This window comes from Bos javanicus, chromosome 7 (genome assembly GCF_032452875.1).
Source record: "Bos javanicus breed banteng chromosome 7, ARS-OSU_banteng_1.0, whole genome shotgun sequence".
Taxonomy (NCBI): domain Eukaryota; kingdom Metazoa; phylum Chordata; class Mammalia; order Artiodactyla; family Bovidae; genus Bos; species Bos javanicus.
The window spans coordinates 27,709,762-27,734,059 of record NC_083874.1 but is presented as its reverse complement, the minus strand read 5'-3'; the positions used below and the strand labels follow the sequence as shown (position 1 = coordinate 27,734,059).

General features: G+C 36.7%; 1 long non-coding RNA gene across 1 annotated transcript in view; it reads left to right on the top strand.

Moving 5' to 3' along the window:
• The window catches only part of LOC133250999 (uncharacterized), a 90,738-nt gene that overhangs the window by 43,798 nt on the left and 22,642 nt on the right, over positions 1-24,298 (top strand). The window contains exon 3 of the long non-coding RNA XR_009737477.1: positions 10,997-11,076. This is a non-coding gene — a long non-coding RNA (uncharacterized LOC133250999). The remainder of the gene's footprint in view (positions 1-10,996; positions 11,077-24,298) is intronic.

Genomic DNA, 24,298 nt, shown 5'->3' with positions numbered 1-24,298 from the left:
ATAGCCAGAGAAAAGCAAAGACTCAAAAAAGATCTGAAAGACCTCAAGTTTAAACCTCAGTATGATCCTTAGAATGGCAATTGCCTAAAACAACCAAATCAAAAACAAAAACAGCAAACCCTATTCACTTCAGCACTCAAAACACACACAGACTAAAAGTGAGAGGATGGAAACATATACTATATGCAACTGAAAATGATAAGATAGTGGCAGTATTTTTCTAGAAGTACTAAAAAAATAGACTTTAAAACAAATTCTGAAACAAAAGACAAAAAAGGGCATCATATAATGATAAAAGGATTAATATAAAAAGAGGATATAACACTTGTTAATATACACACTTAACACTGTAGCTCCCAAATATATAAATAAAATATTAACAGACATAAAGGGAGAAATTGACAATAATGCATTGATGCATTGTTTTTGTAATGTTGGGGACTTTAATACCCTAATCATCAATACCAAAAAAAAAAAAAATCAATAAGGAAATAGTATACTTAACAGACACAATATAGCAGTTGGATTTAATAGCTACTTACAGGATAGTACATCCAAAAATAGAAGAATAATCATTATTTTCAAATCCACATGGAACCATCTCTAGGAGAGATCACAGGCTATGCCACAAAACAAGTCTCAACAACTTTAAGAGGATAAAACATATCAAGAATTTCTTCTGACCACATTGTATGAAACTAGAAATCAATTACAGAAAGAAAAAAAGAAAACACAGAAACGTATGAAGACTAAATAGCATACGACTAAAAAAATAGGTCAATGAAGAAATCAAAGAGAAAATTTTTAAAAATACCATAAGACTGTAACTCAGATGGTAAAGAATCAACCTGCAATGCAGGAGACCTGCATTTGATCCCTGGGTTGGGAAGATCGCCTGGAGTAGGGCATGGTAACCCACTCTAGTATTCTTGCCTGGAGAATGCCCAAGCACAGAGGAGACTGGCAGGCTACAGTCCATGGGGTCTCAAAGAGTCGGACATGACTAAGCGACTCTCACACACACCATAAGACAAAGGAAAATGGAAACAGAATTTTCCATCATCTACGGGACTCACAAAAATGCTAACAGGGAAATTTATAGCAATATAGGCCTATCTCAAGGAAAATGAATAATCTCAAATAAGCAATCTAATCAACCATCTTTAAGAATTAGAGAAAGAACAAAGAAAACCCAAAGGTAGGAGAAAGAAGGAAGTGATTTAAAAAGAGGAAATAAAAAAGAAAGGCAAAAAAAAAAGAGAAAAGAGCAATGAAAGCAACAGTTGGTTTTGTGAAAAGATAAACTAAATTGATAAACCTTTAAGAAGGATCATCAAGAAAATAAAGAGAGATCCAAACAAACAATACAAGAAATAAAAGAAGTAAAATAACAACCAATATCAGAGAGATGAAAAATTCATATGAGAATTCTTGTGACCCCCATAGACTGCAGCACACCAGGCTTCCCTGTCCATCACCAACTCCCAGAAATTGCTCAAACTCATGGCCATTGAGTCAATGATGCCATCCAAGCATCTCATCCTCGATCATCCCCTTCTCCTTCTGCCTTCAATCTTTCCCAGCATCAGGGTCTTTTCCAATGAGTCAGTTCTTCACATGAACAAAATAGAAATGTTAACAACAAGAGAGACAAAACGAAACCATGAGGAAATTCTAGAACTAAAAAGTACAAAATGTTAAATGAAAATTTCACTAGAGGGATTCAAATGCAGATTTGAGCAAGCAAAAGAATCTGTAAATCTGAAAACAGAACAATTGAAATCATTGAATCTGAAGAACAGAAAAAAAAAATTAAAAGTGAATAGAGCCTAAGGGACCTGTTGCTATTGCTATTGCTAAGTCACTTCAGTCGTGTCCAACTCTGTGTGACCCAATAGATGGCAGCCCACCAGGCTCCCCGTCCCTGGGATTCTCCAGGCAAGAACACTGGAGTGGGTTGCCATTTCCTTCTCCAATGTATGAAAGTGAGAAGTGAAAGTGAAGTCACTCAGTCGTGTCCGACCCTCAGCGACCCCATGGACTGCAGCCTTCTAGGCTCCTCCATCCATGGGATTTTCCAGGCAAGAGTACTAGAGTGGGGTGCCATTGCCTTCTCCGAAGGGACCTGTAGGACACTACTAAATGGACTGTGGGAGTTCCAGAAGGAAAAGAGAGCCAGAAAGTGGTAGAGAGATTATTTGAAGAAATAATAGCAAAAAACTTGCCATGCTTGATAAAGATGTGTATATATATATCTTCTCTGAATCTGAAAATCTCAAAAAAATTTTAATTTTTTTTATTTTTTTAATATAAATTTATTTAATTGGAGGTTAATTACTTTACAATATTGTATTGGTTTTGCCATACATCAACATGAATCCGCCACAGGTGTATACGTGTTCCCCATCCTGAAGCCCCCTTCCTCCACCCTCCCCATACCACCCCTCTGGGTAAAAAGGAGGTTCAAAAAGGAGGGGATATATGTATACCTATGGCTGATTCATGATGAGGTTTGACAGAAAACAACTAAACTCTGTAAAGCAATTATCCGTCAATTAAAAAATAAATGTAAAAAGAGCTATAATTGATATTCTTAGAGGGTTTGAATGAGAACTGCATTTATAAAATAGCAGCCAAAAAATACACAAAGAAATGTGAATCAGATTTTCAACAGCATCACAAAAGATAGAAGATAGTAAAACTATGCTTTCTTTCAAAATTATAAGAGAAAATCTACAATTCATTCCAAAGTTCAACATCCAGTCAAACTTTCAATCAAGTATGAAGATAGACTAAAGATGCATATCTCCTTTAAACATACAAGGAGTTCTTTCTCAGAAAGTTACCAAAAACTTCACTCTAGTAAAATAAGACTATAAACCAAGAAAGAAAAACTTCCTGCTATAACAAGAATTTGATTGGCTCAGCTTGTGTCAGGAATGTACTTGTACTTCAACTGCCAGTGAAGCAGGAGGCAGAATCATGGTACAATTTAGCACAGACTACTTCCTGTGGATTTTTTTATTGAGAGTACAAGAGGGGGAAAAAGCATACTTTGTGGTTTAAGCAAATCCAGCCACATTATTTTTGAACAAAGAATTTGAATCTCACGGTGGTGATTAACTTATTCAAGGTCATATAATTTGATAGTAGTGGAGTCAGGGCTGGGATTCAGTTTTTAGTTCCTAATTCAGTCCTCTTTCAACTTTGCTAACATCAGAACATGGAATTTCATCCCTGTTGGACATTTACAGCTACCAATTAACTCTAGCCTAGCCTAATAGTAAGTACTAGTTGAGACACTAAAGAATTAAAAAACATAATACAAATTCAGGTATAACGAATATTGATTTTTCATATACACACACACACACACACACACACACACACACACACACAGTGATAGTGATAGTGAAGTCGCTCAGTCATGTCCGACTCTTTGAGACCCCATGGACAGTAGCCAACCAATCTCCTCCGTCCATGGCATTTTCCAGGCAAGAATACTGGCGTGGGTTGCCATTTCCTTCTCCAGGGGATCTTCCCGACCCAGGGATAGAAGCCAGGTCTCCCACATTGTAGGGAGATGCTTTACTGTCTGAGCCACCAGGGAAGGCCATATATATATATGGCAAAGACATTACTTTGCCAACAAAAGTCCATCTACTCAATGCTATGGTTTTTCCAGTAGTCATGTATGGATGTGAGAGTCGGACTATAAAGAAAGCTGAGTGCCAAAGAATTGGTGGTTTTGAACTGTGGTGTTGGAGAAGACTCTTGAGAGTCCCTTGGACTGCAAGGAGATCCAACCAGTCCATCCTAAAGGAGATCAGTCCTGGGTGTTCACTGGAAGGACTGATGCTGAAGCTGAAACTCCAATACTTTGGCCACCTCATGAGAAGAGTTGGCTCATTGGAAAAGACCCTGATGCTGGGAGGGATTGTGGGCAGGAGGAGAAGGGGACGACAGAGGATGAGATGGCTGGATGGCATCACTGACTCAATGGACATGAGTTTGAGTAGGCTCTGGGAGTTGTTGATGGACAGGGAGGCCTGGTGTGCTGCACCTGGGTTGCAAAGAATCAGACACGACTGAGCAACTGAACTGAACTGAACTGAAATGTACCCATACTTCAAAACACAAAAGTTGTACTTCTCCTTGAAGCTTACAGAAATTATTCTAGTTCCTGATGATTTTCCTTTTACATTCTTCTAACAGTAAAGTAAGCACTATAAATATTAAACGTAATTACAGTATTCCTTGAGTTTACCTAATTTGACCTTATATACTATACTCTTTGTTGTTGGTATTCAGTCGATAACTCATGTCCGACTCTTTTGTAGCCCCATGGACTGTAACCTGCTTAAATGTTTGTCTTAAAGGGAACAGAACTTAATGTTGTAAAATAGGTGACATTCATTTTTTAATTCTACAGTGAGTGTCACCTATTCCATAACATTAAATTTAGCTGAGTCATACTCTATTCCCATTATGGTGATACATATTTTTGCCAGCTTCATGGCAAAAGTTTTTCTAAAGTTTCATACATAATAAAAGCTCAAAGTTTTCTGAAAGCTCCGAATGCTATTATAAACATATGGCAACAGAAATGACTAGAGCTGCAAAGTATGTTACCCTTTTCAAACTATTTATGGGTTAAAAATAGCAGAAACTGATTTCAGACAAAGCAATAATCTTTACCATGAACATAAGGAGAAGTAAGCGCATCCTTATATGCCAGCTTGGTAAATTATTGCTATACAGACAGACCTTCAGTCTTGGACAAGGGGGAACAAAATCAATATTAATCCAGTCATACTTGTAATGGAAGGATGTGGTCATATGAAGTATTACTGGCTAGTGCAGGATCATAGTCTGAATTTGAAGACAGATGCTGTATGCTTGCTATGGAAACAATAGACCGTGACATTGTATTTGATATGGAAAAATCAATCACAGCATTAATAGCTAGAAACTGCTCCACTCTGAGGCGAGAATACAAAGTACCTCAAGTCATTGTTAAATAGAAGTTTCATGATTGTTTAATCACTTGAGAGGCCAAAGCAATTAAAATATCATCTGTCAATACTTTTCTAGTATTTGTTTTCAGAAGTAATAAATGTTTTCTCAACAACTATTGTTTTGATGTAAATGAGGACAATACAGAAAAAATAAAAAAGAACCATCAGTACCAGGTTCACATTTTCCAGAAGGAAGTGGTTTCAGATTTTATTTGGAGATGGAAAAGGCCAAAGTCCCTCCAGGCACTTTTTCTGGAATCCATCAGGTAAAACAGGGTTTACAAAGATCTGGCAGTGTGGATCGGAATTATCAAGTAACAACCAGAGGGTACAACCTTCAGGCCTCAGGGATCTGGTGTGAATTCATCTCTGGCTGTGACCACACACATGTGGTGAAGTGGCACTCCACTGGCAGGATTCAGACGTTTAATTCCCAATGGCGCATGGAGAAGTTATTGCGTAGTTTCATTGTGCTTGGAAATAGCTGGCTAATGTAGGCAAAGTGGGAGCTTACTCCAGAAAGACAGGTTGAGGTACTGAATACCTTCCCAACGAGTCTGAACTTAAAATCTAAGGAAACAAAGTACATCTTCCTAAGATTTTAAAGAAATGAAATAATACAATCAAATGTGTATTTTAGAAAAATAGCTATGGTGGTAATACGGGTGGGAGATTAAAGAGGGAAGATTCTGGGAACAAGAACCATGTAGGATACTAAAAGCAATTTGCAAAGAACTTCAACAAAGGCAGTTACTAATAACAGGAGAAGGCAAAGATGGGGATGTGGAAGAGTAGACTAGAAAGAATTCATGCAGATATGAGAGGAAATAATAGAAAATAATACTGAGGTTTTTTTCTTTGTAAGCCTAGTTAGGTATTAAAGTCTTTAATAGATTTAGGAAGAAACAAGATGAGAATAATTGCAAACTGCAAACAAACTCCATATTTTAGGGCTTCAAAGTTACCTCTAATTATAATTTTCTTTGATGAACAGTGAGGGAAGAAAATAAATTTCATTTGAATTTTGCTTTAAATCCCTGCTCACCTGTTATCGGCCTTATACTTGGAAATATTACTTAACATGACTGTGAGCTTCAGCAGTTTTCAAAAATGAAATGATTTCCACCATTATTTGTGTGAAAACCAAATGACATGGACATATGACTGTATTTTATATTAGTAGAAATTAAATAAACAGCATCAATACTATCAGTATTTTTGAAACTTTTAATTAGAAAGTGAACATTATACTGAATATAACTTAAAAAATATGTAATTTTAATACCCTCTAAACATCAATAGTTTATTTTAAAGAAAATTATTTTGGCCACCTAATTAAGAAAAAGTATAGTTTTTCCTGAATGAATTCTATAAATATGCATAGAACATAAAAATGCACACAAAATAGTAATTTCACAACAGCTATTTTCTGCAGAATATAGTTTAAAGATGGAACCATTTTCCTGTTTGTGAAATTCTGTATTTCAATATATAACATGAACCTGGTTGTTTCATCTTCTTGAATACTTTTCCTTTTGCCCAGATGATCATGAAATCTTATATAAGAAACTAGATCTTAAATTTCAAGAATGTTCATGTATCTCAGGATAGTTTCTCATATTTCTCTTTCATCCTGTGTCCATGCCTTATTGTCTGTAGCAAGTCAATTAAAAAGAAAAAAGCATTTACTGTTTATTCCTCTACCTCCTTTACCTTTACATCTTTGATCAGCAACTTCTTAGACCAGGAATAAGTAGTCTTTTCCAAAAATTTTTATTGTTAAAGGAAGAGTTGTCAGTTCCCACATATAAGGTGGTATAAGACAAATATTAAACAACTATTCTTCATTCATTCACCTCTCTCATTCTCTCTATCTCTCTCTACCTTCTTTCTCAATTCTGATTTTTCTCTTGACATTGCTGAGCAGTATATTGTGTGCCACAAAGTACTTCCAGCTCTGTAGAAAATATAAATTGTCTAGATCTACAACTGCTGATGTTCCCCAAACCAAGATATATAGGTCTTAAACCTTACATTTGACATCAGGTGAAGTTTCGTAGTCGTGTCTGATTCTGCGACCCCATGGACTGTAGCCCACCAGGCTACTCAGCCCATGGGATTTTCCAGGCAAGAATACTGGAGTGGGATGCCGTTTCCTTCTCCTTTAACATCAGAGTTTGTTCTAAATTCAGCACTATTTGTCAATCTCTTTCATGTAATGTCTCCTCTTCAACATTTTTACAAATCCAAGATGTTGTTAAACCATTTCCTACCATAGAAAATGGGGATTTCCATATTTTAATGTTTTAACTTAATACATCTAATTAAATAGAGCTTGCAGAAATTAATTTGGCACTCTTCAACCTTCTATGGGCTTCCCTGATAGCTCAGATGGTAAAGAATCTGCCCGTAACGTGGGAGATCGGGGTTCAACCCCTGGGTCAGGAAGATCCCTTGGAGAAGGGAATGGCAACCCACTCCAATCTTCTTGCCTGGAGAATCCCATGGACAGAGGAGCCTGGCAGGCTATAGTCCATGGGGTCGCAAAGAGTCAGACATGATGGAGCACTAACCCTTTGAGTTTCAATCCTTCTAAATCTATCTAGAGCTATACTAGTTCACATCAATGACTAAGTATAGGGCATTGACCATGCATAATACCAAGTCTTATGCATAATACTATGTAGACAGTCAAAAATAATTATTGAGAGAAGAGTGAAGTAGTTTACGTAGTTGCATAATCTTAAGTAACTTACTCTTCTTGCCTGATTTTCTTGCCTATACAGAATTTACAATTACTTTCATCTCAATGGTAATTGTGAGATTAAATGAGATAACACATATCAAGTGCCAGATACAGCATGTGTCAAAGAAAATAGTAACTACTATTGCCGAGAATGACTGAAGCACCTTAGAACTCAAAATAATACTGTACAGTAGAAAGATAATGTGAGATGCATATGTAATTTTAAATTTTATAATAGTTATAATTTCAAAGTTTAACAAAAGGTAAATTAACTTTAATAATATAAACTAATACAATTATGTAAAGTTTAAAAATAAAATAAAATTTAAAAATAAATAACTAAAAGTTATACAGGAAAAAAAAAGAAATTCTTTATATCAACATATAATCAAAATAAAATGTTATTAATGAGATATTTCACATTCTTGTTTTTTATAATACATCTATAGAATCCGCAGTGTACTTCATATTTACAGAACATCTCAATTTAGACTAGCCATACTTCAAGTGCTAAATTGCTAAGTATAGCTAATGGTTGCTAATGGCTACACAGATCTAGATGCTTATTAACTTCAGATGTGAGTGATATGTAACTCTGGGTGAGTCATTTCTTTACAAGTGGGTTCAAAACTCCTTAAAAAAAAAAAAAAGGAAAAAGAAAATAGCTCTATGGAATATATCATGACCAGGTTCCTGATGACCTTACTATTTTCTTTTAAAGTGTTCTTAATAAATACTATGTTTCAAGTAAATAAATAATAAGAATAATACAATTTGAATTTAGAAAAAATAATTATGATCACCTCTTTAAAAGTATGGGAAGTCAGCCCTTGTTTTAGGAAACACATATTTTTTGTTGTTGTTTTTTGGTTATAAAATTTTATTTTTTTAATATAAATTTATTCATTTTAATTGGAGGCTAATTACTTTACAATATTGTATTGGTTTTGCCATACATCAACATGAATCCCCCACAGGTGTATAAGTGTTCCCCATCCTGAACCCCCTCCCACCTCCCTTCCCATCCTGAACCCCCCTCCCACCTCCCTTCCGGTACTATCCCTTTGGTTCATCCCAGTACACCAGCCCCAGGCATCCTGTATCCTGCATCGAACCTGGACTGGCGATTTGGGAAACACACATTTTGAAACTGTTAAACTTACACAGAATCCTAGAGTAAGCTTGGTTCTCACAGAAGCAAAAAGATGCACACAGCATTTAAAATGTTATTAAAATACTTTGAAGAATGTTTCTATTCCCACTGGGCTAACAATACAAAAGCCCTCCTAGGGCCCACCCTAGGTTTGCCAGCTCAATGAACCCTCTTAGGCAGTTAAAAAAAAAGAAAATCCGTTCACCTTTTCCTCTTTGCTATATGAGCTGATTTCACAGACTCTTTACATGCCTTATTTACTATTCATTTTCATCTTCGGAAGAGAAATTTGAAATATTTATTCATAGGACATTGTTCTTTTAAAATGCTTCCAAAGCCAAGGATTTCATAAATGACGGGACGAAAAAAAAAATGTCTACAACAGTCAGTGTAATTATCATCCCTGAAATTGCATTTTAAAATATTTTAATAATTAAAGAAGTTTTCAGAAAATATAGGCAAGAGAACGAAGAGAATAAAGGAGCTCAATAATCCAGGGTAAGTAAGCCTGCTGTGCTATGTGTGTGTACAAATACTTAATTCTTACATAAAGCCCAACAACATTAATCATGTCTGTAAAATGATAACCAAAATGACAGCCTTCACCCTGCAATCAGCTATACAGGGAAGCAGTTTCTAGCCATAGCCTGCTACTCTGAGCAAACAAGTGATGGACAGCGGTCCTTTTGTCAGATTCTGACAAGTGAATCAATAAAAAGACACAGCAAAAGTTCAATCAGAACAGACACCACTAATACGGCTGGCCTTTGGGGACCCACAGAAGCGTGGAACTGCTTTTCCATGTTAATTTCTCTTCACTACCCCTTGGGGTTATCACCTTCTCTGGCCCCTGTTAATTAAAAACTGCCTCCTTCTAAAATTCCTTGGCAGGCATTTCCTTTGTGTCAGCCTATCTTGCTGACTGTTAAAAGAAACGGAGGAGGGAGTGTTTCAAAGCTGAGAATTTCATGATGCCAAAACTCTGCTCCTGTCCTCCCAAAAGACTGTGTAAAGTTCATTTTTTTCCATAGAATCCTTTATATTATAATTATGAACTAACAGAAACACACATGAATAAAGATAACACATGAATAAAGTCAAACAAAGAATAAAATTAGTTAAGTAGCTAGGCAGGTGAATCAATAGGTAGGCAGACAATCTTAGCATACTATTTTTGGAGTTAGCCTTATTTTGGAATTTCTTGATCTAAGGAATTTTAATAGTATTCACATATCTATTTGTTGATTTAGCCTGACACTGAGTCATTGCATTCTTTTTCTTCCCATATCAGACATAAGTTTATTTCTACGTACTTGGTAATCCTACATGAATATCAAATAACTGACCTTAGGGACCAGGTTACTTCGTGTTTGTGCTGAAGTCTATCCTAAGTCGCTTCAGTCGTGTCCGACTCTGTGGGACCCAATAGATGGCAGCCCACCAGGCTCCCCCGTCCCTGGGATTCTCCAGGCAAGAACACTGGAGTGGGTTGCCATTGCCTTCTCCAATGCATGAAAGCGAAAAGTTAAAGTGAAATCGCTCAGTCGTGTCTGACTCTTAGTGACCCCATGGACTGCAGCCCACCAGGTTCCTCCATCCATGGGATTTTCCAGGCAAGAGTACTGGAGTGGGGTGCCATTGCCTTCTCCGCTGAAGTCTATAAGGTTATCTATTTCACCATGACTTCTCCAACATTGTATATTATTATTTATTTTAATATTCTACAGGTTGTGGCTTATAGGACTTTACTTAGGATCAGTGCTTTTAATCCAGTCATGTTATTTCTACCAGATATAAGATTCCATTTTGCTATCATTACCTAGGATAAACTACAGCCTCCATCCTGAACAACACCAGAATATAGCAAGCCATCACTTCTCTATGTTGTTCTAGTCTCCTCTGCAATCAACCATCATTCTAGAGTTATTTTGGATTTTTATTCTAAATTATTATTGTGTTTCCCATTACTTATCAATATTTTAAAAATATATTTATATGTTTTCTGTGTTTTTACTTTAACACTATTCTTTGATTTCTCGTCCCTGAGTTTTCATTGTTATTATTAAAATTCTATTGCAGTATTTATCAAAAAGAGATTGTGACTGGTAAACTTACTGAATCTCTGGATACCCAAAAAGGACTTCATTTTCATCTCACAAGTAAGTGTTTATTAGACAATATATAAAGTATGGATTAAGAATATCTTTTGTGAGGTGATGATAACAAGATGATAGACTAGGAAGTTCCAGGTTCTCACTCCACCATGCAAACATGTAAACAACCCACCGACTAAAATTACCTTCTGGAAACTCTAGAAACATGTTAAAGATTTGTAGCAACCAAGCAAACAGCCAATCAAGAAAAAGCCACACCAAAATGATAGAAAATTTCATGGTGCTTTTGCTTGTCCTTACTTCACTCCCTCCCCATAGTGGCGTGACGTGATCAGGAGAAAACTGCTCAATTCCAAGTTCCTACTCATGGACTAGAAGGATAAATGTGGAACGTGGTTGCAACATTCTGACCTTTCTGTGGGCTATCTGAGGGACTGATTTTTTATTGTTTGACCCAGAGCTCAGATAGAAATGGCAGCATAGGCTTCATCTCAGGATGGAAGCCATGGAAAGCTGGGGAAGTTACCATGACACATGAAAACTGCAAGGCTGCTGTTAGAGACCTGGGTTGGGCCTGGTTGTATCTAGTACTTAAAAGATATTTAAATAATTATTTGGACAATTGTTCTGGAGGCACCTTTTGATCCTTCTTATTTCCTTTTAATTCTGCTGAATCAAAGAAGACTCAGTGGTCATCTCAGGCTCCCCTGTTCCAGAGGCCATTTGTACTCTTGTAAAGACTCCTATAGAGTTGCTGGATGCTATACAAGTCTGAGTCTTCGTAGGGTTATGGTCAAGAAGCAGATCTTGAGTCCTTTCTGCCACAGAGTCCCAACATTATGGAGTTAACCCCATTTCCTCAAATCACTCCCTTCCCAACCACCTGCTAGGATATCCACTCCAAGAAAAAGTAGCATCGGGACCTCTTACAGGCTCTCTGCTTTGTCTGATCCGGATGCTTTACTCTCTTACTTTCCCTCTTCACATATCATCTAATTCTTACTTTAAGAAGGAAATATAAGTGCTCATTTTAAGAGGGAAAAGTAATAAAGTGTTATGTCATCCACTGCTTTTTTACTACTACATATATGTTTAATTTTCATTAAATGCTATGTTCTTAGTACAGCAGACTTTTGGATTCTGATATCAAAGATGATTTTGATGTCTTACTTTTGGAATGTAGAATGCTTCTCTCAAATTTCTAAATCTTATGACTGAAAAGTATGGATTGCAAGACTATTTTTGTTTCTCTACCCTGATACACTAAAAAGAGGAGCAAAAAAAGACTCTCCTGAAATTTAAAGTTGAGCTAGAGCAATGACTGATTTGTTTTCAACCACACCAGTCTTTTTTCTGAGGACTTTGTGTAGAGAAAGCTGTTACTGATCCATGACTGTTGAGAGAGAAGACATGGGAGAAAACACATAATAAAAATAATGGTCAGTTTTGTACATAGCAGAACAACTCATTCATTGTGATCTATTGAAAGTCAGAGCTCCACACAAGGGTTTGTAAAATAAAATTAGAAAAAAAAAAAATGATCAACTACATGAGGGCATTTCCCCTCAATGTACAGATAGATGATAAACAGATCAATCAATCAATTATTCGATAGAGAGATGAGATAGCTCCAACACTTTGGCCACCTGATGTGAAGAGCCAGCTGATTGGAAAAGACCCTGATGCTGGGAAAGATTGAAGGCAGGAGGAGAAGGGAACGACAGAGGATGAGATGGTTGGATGGCATCACCGACTTGATGGACTTGAGTTTGAGCAAACTCCAAGAGATGGTGAAGGACAGAGAAGCCTGGCATACTGCACTCCATGGGATCTCAAAGAGTCAGACATGACTGACTAAACAACAATTGATAATAGCCAAAATTGGATGTCTAATCTTAATACACATAAACCTTTACCATCAGATTTTTGTATGCTTATGTAAACTATCTTCCCACTCTTAATGAATTGGAGCTTTGTGCAGCCTTTTCTTCAGTCCTAGATCTGATATTCAGATAGTGTTTTACTGAATAGCATTGTGAACTTGGCAGGTCTTAGTGGCCAGACATGATGGTGGTAGGGGACAGGTATAATAAACTGGAATGAAATACAGAGTCTTCCCCAAGAAAATACGGTGCCTCAAGAAGCACAGGAATTAGGAGAGGCAAACCCTTTAAGGCAGAGTCCAGACTGACTAAATTCAAAGTTCAAATCCAAAGGGCAGCAGAAATGCCAGAAATAGGAGTTAGAGCTGAGCTAGGATATGGGCAGAAACTAGATGGAAAGCTACCATCATTACTTCCTAAAGATGATCTCTGGGTAAGCTAACTGTAAGTTCTGATTTATATTTCTTGACTGTTATTTTAATATGATTATTAATGGTACCCTTTTGCTCTCAAAGTGCTCTGGTTTAGGGAAATCTTGGCAGCTTGGCCTTTCTCAGTGGCGCTAGTGGTAAAGAACCCATCTGACAATGCAGGAGATTTAAGAGATGCAACCTCAATCCCTGGGTCAGGAAGATCTCCTGGAGAAGGGCAAGGCAATCCATTCCAGTATTCTTGCCGGAGAATTCCACGGACAGAGGGGCCTGGTGGGCTACAGTCCATAGGGTCTCAGAGTTGGGCAAGACTGAAATGACTCAGCACACACCTGGTTTAGAAAAAAACTGTATGTACCTTACCCCTTGTTGACCGGAAGTCATGTTGGAACATCTACAAAAATTCTAATTGATTCTATAGGTTAAGAAGGCAAGCTCATTAACATGACTTAAGGTGCATAACCATGTTAGACTCCCAGGTAATATTAAAATTAACTACTGGAATAGATGTGAAAGCAGGCAAACAATAACACAAATAACACAATTATTTGCATTTATACTAGAGAAGTTACTGTGGTCCCTACTCAGCTACTTGTCAGCACCTCTCTCATTTACCAAGTTATCTGTGGGCATACCTGTCTGTACTACTACATGATTCTTGAGGTCCGTTATGCAACCTTGTTCACCTTTGTCTCTCTCAATACTCAGCGTTAAAATTTGTATTCGGAAACAGTTACAAAAGTTTATCACAATTATTGGCAAAAATCTGTAAGTGATCCAGGTTTTTAGTCAAAGTAGCTAGTAAGTATCTTAATCCTTTGTATTCATACATAACTGTGATAGAAAAATTATAAATAGCTTACAGGCACTGTTTAGAAGATGGTATTATTGATTTTTTTTATAGATGAGGAAACTGAGGCATAAAGAAGTTACATGATTTTTCTCATGACAACCCAGCTATCTACTGATAGATCTCAGATCTGATCCCCAAATAATCTGTTGTAAAGTTAAATTGTCATCTAATGCACTGCCAATAGATATTGGGATATTCACAGATACAATGTTTATTTCTGCTTTGGGAAATCTGAGGATTAATTTCATACTCTCTCAATCCACCAGCTTTAGTATCCATACTCTTTCTACTCATGAAATTTCTGTTAGGCTCTCTTCCTTAAGGTACTGTGTCTTCAAAGAGCATTTTACAATGAAATAACAGTAAGTCATACATTCATGATTGTGTAAAATGTCACAAATTAAAAAAAGACAATTTGTTGATTTTACTATTTCATCCCAACATATGAGTCCTATAGGACTCTCTCCAAATATTTCTATGAATATAAACCTCTTGAGTAGAAACACACAAAGCACTGAGTTCTTATAAACTCTTTGTTATCTGTGTGTTATTAAATCCTTACATACTGGATGATATTCTTAGTGAACCAATCATTTAAGAACAATAACAACAAAAGCCATAGTTTAGCTTATCAATAAAATAACACCTTGAATATTTACTTTAATAAAGAATCATACTAGATATTTGATTCTAAAACATACATGTATGTAAAATAAAAGTAATGAACTTGGGCTTAAAGGAGTAGCTATAACCATTACTGAATATAAGCTTTATTTAATCAGCATAGTTTTATCTTCTCTAATTTTTGGTTATGAAATTAATGAGTGAATGAATAAAAATAAACAAATCATAAATAAATTCTCACTTGACTGGAGGCTATAAAAATTTGAAACATAAGTTACCGTAGTACCTTCTCTTTGAAAATTATATCACACAACAAATGACCTTATTACAGTACAAAATTCTAGAAGCCTTGTGTTGTGTGTGTAGACTTATGTGTGTGTCTGGATGTCAAGCATGGGGCACTAGCTTGTTGATTAACAGTATCTCTTTTTAAAACATATATTCAATCAGATTTAAATAACATTGGATCAGACCGCCAATTCAGTGTATTTTAACAAGCACCTAGTCAGTTTAGCAAAATTAAGCAATCAGTTAAATGTCAGTCAATTTAGACAGTACTTCTGGTAAACTTCTCCCAATCCTATACTATTTCTGGATTCCTGGTAGACATATATGAAATACGGTCTAATTACTAATTTAGTAGGAAAGTTTCTCAGGAAATCTACCTGTGTAGAAACTCATTTTTCAAGTACATATTGGATGCAATTTTATTTAACCCTTCTAGATCAGTTGGCATTAAACATTTAGTATATCAATACTATTTAAAAAGTTAGAAAAAAATTTAAATCAGGAAAAAATAATACCACAAATTTCCCTTTGTTCTGAATATGAATATCTAGTCTTTTAAATGTCTAACGAAAATATGAAAATCAAAGATTAAAAGAAAACACTTTCATAAACAACATATCACAGAGACCAAGTCAAACCTTTGATGTACTTCAATTCACCCCAAGAACAGTGAATCATTTTTGACACAAACAAATGTACAGAAGACTATTTTTAATCAGAAAACCTTTACCTGTAGGAAAATAAAGCATACTGTTTAACTTTCATGTATTTAGAATTATTAGAATGCCAAAAAGAATTGTGTTGTCTCTGCTAAAGTTTCATATATTTTTAGGCAGAATGCAAAAACAAAATTCATTTGTCCTCCTAAGACAACTAGGTTCTTTGTCTAATTTCCATTTGTTTCTTTGGCAGCTAAAACACCTTGAAATTACCTTCTCCAGCATGGAAGAATGATTTTTTTTTTTCCTACCTCTAGCTGTCATAGTGATTAGAATTTTAATTAGCAAAGTAGAGTGCAGAGAGGAAAATGACTGAAAAAAAAAGCACACAAAAGATTCTCAATTGGAAGAGAAACAAAGGGACAACTGAAGCTGCCTCACAGCTTGAATGCTTCACCTGTGATTTCCCCCCATTCCTGGATGCTCTGACTTAGCACACGGCTGTCGACCCACATACCAGCATGGGGTGGCCAGGGCACTACTCAAAGTTATTCCTAGTTGTCACTCAAAGTAAAGCAAAACTCTTAAAGCACTGGAGTGGCTCTGTTTCAATGCCAATGTCAGCCTCTTTAATTTACTCTGAGAAACCTACTGCCGATTATAAGTCCAACCACAAAAGGCAGAATCCATTAAATATTCAAAAACTAAACACTCTTAGGCTGGCGATAACACTCTCGTGCTTCAGAGGCATTCATTCCTTTGTATGCAGGGTGAGGCACAGCAGGCATCTTTCATCAAGAAGTCACTCAAGAAACATAGAAACTATACTAGTTGTTCATTATGCCATTAATTAGCAAAGGGTCAGAATATTTCTGAAAAATCTAAGACAATCTCAGTTCAGTCACTCAGTCATATCTGATTATTTGTGACCCCATGGACTACAGCATGCCAGGCTTCCCTGTCCATCACCAACTCCTGGAGCTTGCTCAAACTCATGTCATCGAGTCGGTAATGCCATCCAACCATTTCATCCTCTGTCATCCCTTTCTCCTCCTGCCTTCAATCTTTCAACAGGGTCTTTTCCAATGAGTCAGTTCTTTGCATCAGCTGGCCAAAGTATTGGAGTTTCAGCTTCAGCATCAGTCCTTCCAATGAATATTCAGGACTGATTTCCTTTAGGATGGACTGGTTGGATCTTGCAGTCCAAGGGACTATCAAGAGGCTTCTCTTGCACCACAGTTCAAAAGCATCAATTCTTTGGTGCTCAGCTTTCTTTATGGTCCAACTCTCACAACCATACATGACTACTGGAAAAACCATAGTTTTGACTAGACGGACCTTTATCGGCAAAGTAATGTCTCTGCTTTTTAATATGCTGTCTGGGTTGGTCATAGCTTTTCTTCCAAGGAGCAAGCGTCTCTTAATTTCATGGCTGCAGTCACCATCTACAGTGATTTTGGAGCCCAAGAAAATAAAATCTGTCACTGTTTCCCTTATTCCCCCATCTGTTTGCCATGAAGTGATGGGACCAGATGCCATGATTTTGGTTTTTTGAATGATGAGTTTTAAGTCAGTTTTTTCACTCTCCTCTATCACTTTCATCAAGTGGTCTAAACTAACATCACAAAAGTTACATCTACCATCTATATTACTGCAGTAATATTGTATGCGTGTGTATATATAAATATGTACTGGGTGATGTATAAATGTAATGGAAGTAGCTATGGAAAGCCATCAAGTATCAAGGTCCTGTGGCTTTAGAGGGCTTCTCTGGTGACTCAGATATTTAAGAATATACCTGCAATGCAGGAGACTCAGGTTCGATCGTTGGGTTGGGAAGAGAGTCACTTGATCTAACTTTGATGGGCTCTCTTAGTGCTTGCCACTTGACCTTGGGAAGCTTTTTAAGCTGTCAACTTCAGTCTGTCATTTATTTGAAGTCGGGAACATAATATATATGTCATGCAGATAATGTGAAGAATGAGTGAGACAATGGACATATAGTTATAATAATAGTAATAAATGTACACAAATAGCTGATAGTTATTTGTAATATTATAAGTAATGTCATAACTTCTATGCACAAACATGAGAAAAATTTAAATTGAATTATAAAAGATTTTGATGGGCAAAAATGAGGCTGATAATTTCAGAAATAAGCAAAACCACAAATGAGCAAGGCATAACTTGAGGGAGATGAGTAATGAGAAATTTAAGAATCATAATAATCAATAGCTGAAAGAGAAATGTGATACTGTCGGCTAGGATAAGAATGTCCTATACCCTGAATTTTATACCAGGGTTCTTGGGACTCCACCCTGTGGGCAGTAGAATGATTTGAGGGAAGGCATGCCGTGAACAGTCCAATGTCTCAGTGATAGTATCTGATATCAATACTATTGGACTGATATGGACTGATATCAATACAGTCCATTTGTGTTATGGACTGAAGGCAGGAAAAACCAGTTAATCATCAAAATGAGACAAAATGGATCTCTGATGTTAGTGACTGGCATAAAAGGAAGGAAAAAGATAGGAGTGCTGTAACCAAAAAAACAGAATTTAACATCATAATGTAGGGTGACAGAACAAAGGAGATGGGAAGTCAATGATAACTATAACATTTCAACTCCAGGATTATTGAAAAAGTGAGGCTATTTGCAGACACAAGGGTTATTGTGGTTTTCAAAACAGAAACAGAAAAATTTAAGGAAAGGACCAAAAGTTTTTGAGTTTACATTTGCAAGAATAGAAAAATACTAAAAGCACTTAATGAATATTGTTCAAACAAGCTGCTGACACAGAGAATATAAGTTGCCCTTAGAAATTTAATTATTTCATTTGTGCCATTTAAAACCTATTTTATTGAATTCATTTTAATTGATTATTAAGGACCACTTAAGGCACTGGGGAAATTTCGCTTAATTTTCTAGTTGTATAATGTGTAATAGTTCATTATTGTTAAGATAACACTAATATATTTAAGTAGGTTTTATATTGACAGCAGGATTAACTTGAAATTGATGGATTTAGGATGTTATAAAATACCATATATTTATTCTCTATCACAAAATATTGAATTAAATATAGATGTGTTGCAAGCAAAGACCAATTCACAACTGCCTATCCAAAGTATGTTATTTTCTAAGTAAGAGTGATTTAAATTCCATTTCATATACAATTTTTGTTTCAGTCAAAATCCAGGCTTAAGAGTTAAAATCAGAAGGCTTCCAACAAATGGATCATTGTCCAAGCTCTGGTAAATGCGCTCCTGGTGTAACAAATTGGTTTGCTGACCTTTTGTCTACTAACATAACACATGACATATTTGTAATTTATGGAAATCAATCCATAAAGAATTTTTAGTTTCATGTAATTATAGACCAGTGCAAGATCTAAATAAAGGTGAAGAAAAGGTCTTTAGGAAAGTAATGGTACACTGTTGATAAAAACTAAAAAGCAAAGTTCAAAGCACTGATCCATGCAATGCATCTTTAAATACTGGTAAAAGGCCAATAATTATAGCTAAAAGTTAGTTACCAGCTGTGTTTTACTGCATACATTTTAAAGCACCATTGAAACTGCAACCCTATACTCAAGAATGTAGGGGAAAAAATCACACAAGACCAAATCTATCACCTAGTTACACATTTTAATAGTGCTTGGCAATTTCCATCTGCTTTTCTGAAAGGCTGTCTTTATCAGGTAGTCATCAACTCATTTATACTGTCTCTTCTGAGATATGCTATCCGTCAGCCCAGCCTCCACCTGGTTGAATAGTGCCAGCTCTGCTCTCAGCAGACCTCAGTTCAAAGCCTGGCTCTGTCACATAATAAAAGTACCACAGTTTGTAAGTTACTCAAGCTCTCTTGTGTACATTAAGATTTTCAAGTGTTTTGAGAATTAAATGAAGTAAGTTTAAAGTGCTTTGATTGGTACCTGATATAAACTAAGTTCTCAGTAAATGTTTCATGTTTCATTATCATTTTCACCATCACCACCATCACCACCATCACCATCATTTATTTTAGAGACAGAAAACATGTCAGTGTGTATCCCTTTTCTTTCTGTTCTCCCATTGTTTCCTATGCAGTTAACTTCCCTACACTACTGGTTCTATTACCCAAACTGTTAGGCAGTCTCTGGAAAGCCAGATTTTGTGTCTATAGTGTGGCAGAAAGAGACATGTTACACTTCTTCTAGTTCATAAGAAATGCCAGCTCCTTTTCTACTCATGGACCATCATATACATTGCTCCTTATGTCTAGAAAACTTATCTTTGCTTGGCTAAATTTTATTCATATCCATGTATGAGCCATTAGTTCAGTTCATTTCAATTCAGTCGCTCAATTGTGTCTGACTCTGCAATGCCATGGACAGCAGCATGCCATGCCTCCCTGTCCATCACCAACTCCCGGAGCTTGCTCAAACTCATGTCCATCCAATCGGTGATGCTGTCCAAACATTTCATCCTGTCATCCCTTTCTCCTCCTGCCTTCAATCTTTCCCAACATCAGGGTCTTTTCCAATGAGTCAGTACTTCATATCAGGTTGCCAAAGTATTGGAGCCTCAGCTTCAGCATCAATCCTTCCATTGAATATTCAGGACCAACCTCCATTAGGTTTGACTAGTTTGATCTCCTTGTAATCCAAGGGACTCTCAAGAGTCTTTTCCAACACAGAGTTTTAGAAGCATCAAATCTTCAGCACTCAGCTTTCTTTATGGTCCAACTCTCACAACCATACATGACTACTAGGAAAACCATAGTTTTGACTAGATGGACCTTTGTCAGCAAAGTAGTGTCTCTGCTTTTTAACATACTGTCTAAGATAATCATAGCTTTTCTTCCAAGGAGCAAGTGCCTCTTAATTTCATGGCTTCAGTCACCATCTGCACTGATTTTGGAGCCCCCCAAAAATAAAGTCCGTCACTGTTTCCCTTATTTCCCCTATCTATTTGCCATGAAGTGATGGGACCAGAAGCGATGATCTTGATTTTTTGAATGTTGAGTTTTAAGCCAATTTTTCACTCTCCTCTTTCACTTTCATCAAGAGGCTCTTTAGTTGTTCTTCGTTTTCTGCCACAAGGGTGGTGTCATCTGCATATCAGAGGTTATTGATATATCTCCTGGCAATCTGGATTCCAGTTTGTGCTTCATCCAGCTCAGCATTTCACATGATGTACTCTGCATATAAGTTAAATAAGCAGGGTGACAATATACAGCCTTGACATACTCTTTTACCAATTTGGAACAGGTCTGTTGTTCCATGTGCAGTTCTAACTGTTGCTTCTTGACCTGCATACAGATTTCTCAGGAGGCAGGTAAGATGGTCTTGTATTCCCATTTCTTGAAGAATTTTCTAGTTTGTTGTGATCCACACAATCAAAGAATTTAGCATAGTCAATGCTTTTTTGATGATCCAACGGATGTTGGCAATTTGATCTCTGGTTCCTCTGCCTTTTCTAAATCCAGCTTGAACATCTGGAAGTTCTCAGTTCATGTACTATTGAAGCCTCACTTGGAGAATTTTGAGCATTACTTTGCTAGCGTGTGAGATGAGTGTAATTCTGTGGTAGTTTGAGCATTCTTTGGCGTTGCCTTTCTTTGGGATTGGAATGAAAGCTGACCTTTTCCAGTCCTGTGGCCACTGCTGAGATTTCCAAATTTGCTGGCATACTGAGGGCAGCATTTTAACAGAATCATATTTTAGGATTTGAAACAGCTCAACTAGAATTCCAACACCTCCACTATTTCTGTTCATAGTGATTCTTCCTAAGGCCCACTTGACTTCACATTCCAAGATGTCTGGCTCTGGGTGAGTGATCTAATAACCATTATGGTTATTTGGATCATTAAGATCTTTTTTTGTATAGTTCTTCTGTATATTCTTGCCACCTCTTCTTAATATCTTCTGCTTCTGTTAGGTCCATACCATTTCTGTCCTTTATTGTGACCATTTTTGCGTGAAAAGTTCCCTTGGTATTCTAATTTTCTTGAAGCGATCTCTAGTCTTTCCCATTCTATTATTTTCCTCTATTTATTTGCATTGGATACTGAGGAAGGCTTTCTTATCTCTCCTTGCTATTGTTTGCAACTCTGCATTCAAATTGGTATATCTTTCTTTTTTGTCTTTGCCTTTAGTTTCTCTTCTTTTCTCACCTATTTGTAAGGCATCCTCAGACAACTATTTCACTTTTTTGCATTTCTTTTTCTTGGTGATGATCTTGATCACTGCCTCCTGTATGATGTCGCGAACTTCCGACTGTAATTCTTCAGACACTCTGTCTATCAAATCTAATCTCTTGAATCTATTTGTCACTTCCACCGTATAATCATAAAGAATTTGATTTAGGTCATACCTGAATGATCTAGTGGTTTTCTCTACTTACTTCAAGTTAAGCCTGAATTTGGCAATAAGGGGTCCATGAGCTGACCAGTCTTGTTTTTGCTGACTGGATAGAGCCTCTCTATCTTTGGCTGCAAAGAATATAATCAATCTGATTCCAGTATTGACCATCTGGTAATGTCCACGTGTGGAGTCTTCTCTTGTGTTGTTGGAAGAGGGTGTTTTGCTATGACAAGTGTGTTGTCTTGGCAAAACTCTGTTAGCCTTTGCCCTGCTTCATTTTGTACCCCAAGGCCAAACTTGCCTGTTACTCCAGCTATCTCTTGACTTCCTACTTTTGCATTCCAGTCCCCTATAATGAAAAGGACATCTTTTTTGATTGTTAGTTCTCAAAGGTCTTGTATGTCTTCACTGAAATGTTCAACTTCAGCTTCTTCAGCATTACTGGTTAGGGCATAGACTTGGATTACTATGATATTGAATGGTTTGTCTTGGAAACATAGATCATTCTATCATTTTTGAGATTGCATCCCAAGTACTGAAATGTTCAACTTCAGCTTCTTCAGCATTACTGGTTAGGGCATAGACTTGGATTACTATGATATTGAATGGTTTGTCTTGGAAACATAGATCATTCTATCATTTTTGAGATTGCATCCCAAGTACTGCATTTCAGACTCTTTTGTTGACTATGGTGGTCACTCCATTTCTTCTAAGGGATTCTTGCCCACAGTTGTAGATATAATGATCATCTAAATTAAATTCACCCATTCCAGCCCATTTTAGTTCACTGATTCCTAAAACGTTGATGTTCACTCTTGCCATCTCCTGTTTGATCACTTCTAATTTACCTTGATTGATGGACCTAATATTCCAGGTGCCTATGCAATATTGTTCTTTACAGCATCAGATTTTACCTCCATCACCAGTCACATCCACAACTGGGCATTGTTTTTGCTTTGGCTCTGTCTCTTCATTTTTTTCTGGAGTTATTTCTCTACTCTTCTCCGGTAGCATATTGGGTACCTACTGACCTGGAGAGCTTATTTTGCTGTGTCATATCTTTTTGCTTTTTCATATTGCTATATCCCTAGCATGCAGCGTAACACCTAGCAGACAGTAGGTGTTTTTAGAGTGACTATTTTGCAGCGTTGTTGTGAATATTAAATGTTAAAATTCTTGCCACAGTTCAACATACATTAGGGACCCAGCCCTTCTCTCCTAATACCAGAACTTAGTATGTACTTAGGCACAAGGTATCCTCATTTTCTCAGAGTCATTCTCAGGAATCCTTCCTGTTACCAATTTGGCATCTATTTGTGAAATGCATTCCAACACATAATTCCTTTTATTCCCTAACCATAACTTTAGCCTTTTTTTTCCTACTCAATAAAGTATGTGAAAATAGAAATAAATAAGAGCAATTCCAAAATTAGGGATACTCTAATTTGTACAAAGTATTATATCTTAGCATGTTGTGGATTGAATGTCTGTGTACCTTCTCCTCAAATTTAAAATACTGAAGCCCTAATCCCGTGTGATAGTATTTGGAGGTAAGACCTTTGGGAGATAGTGAGGTTTAGATGAGGCCCTGAGGAGGGACCTCATGGAAAGAGGACAAGAGACCAGAGTTCTCTCTCTTCCCACCACATGAGACACAGTGAGAAGGCAGCCGTCTGCAACCCAGGAAGAGAGTTCTCACCAGGAAGTGCATATGCCAGTGCCTCAATTTAGACATCCATCCTCCAGAACTGTGAGAAATAAACGTCTTCTTGTTTAAGCCTCCCAGTCTAAAGTATTTTGCTATAGCAGTCTGAGCTAATACAGTATGTATTAGATAGCCTAGCTAAAAACAAACAAACAAAATTCTCACTCTGACTATGTGAAATCAAATTACCTCCATTCCAGGTAATCTTTATTGAGACCTGAATTGATGAAACAGGCATCATCTACATTTCTGATCATTGTTGTTAACCAAAAGAACTCTGAAGGGTCCCATGTTGGCACTAAATGATCTACCCCAAAAGCGACACTGTCACTTCCACTCACAAACTATTGAACAGAATAGTCACATGACCCCATTCATTCAATCACATGTGAGTCCAAATTTCAATATGTGAAGTACTATAGTAAATATAAATATTCTCTAAAAAAATGATATATCAATATTGCTATGATCCT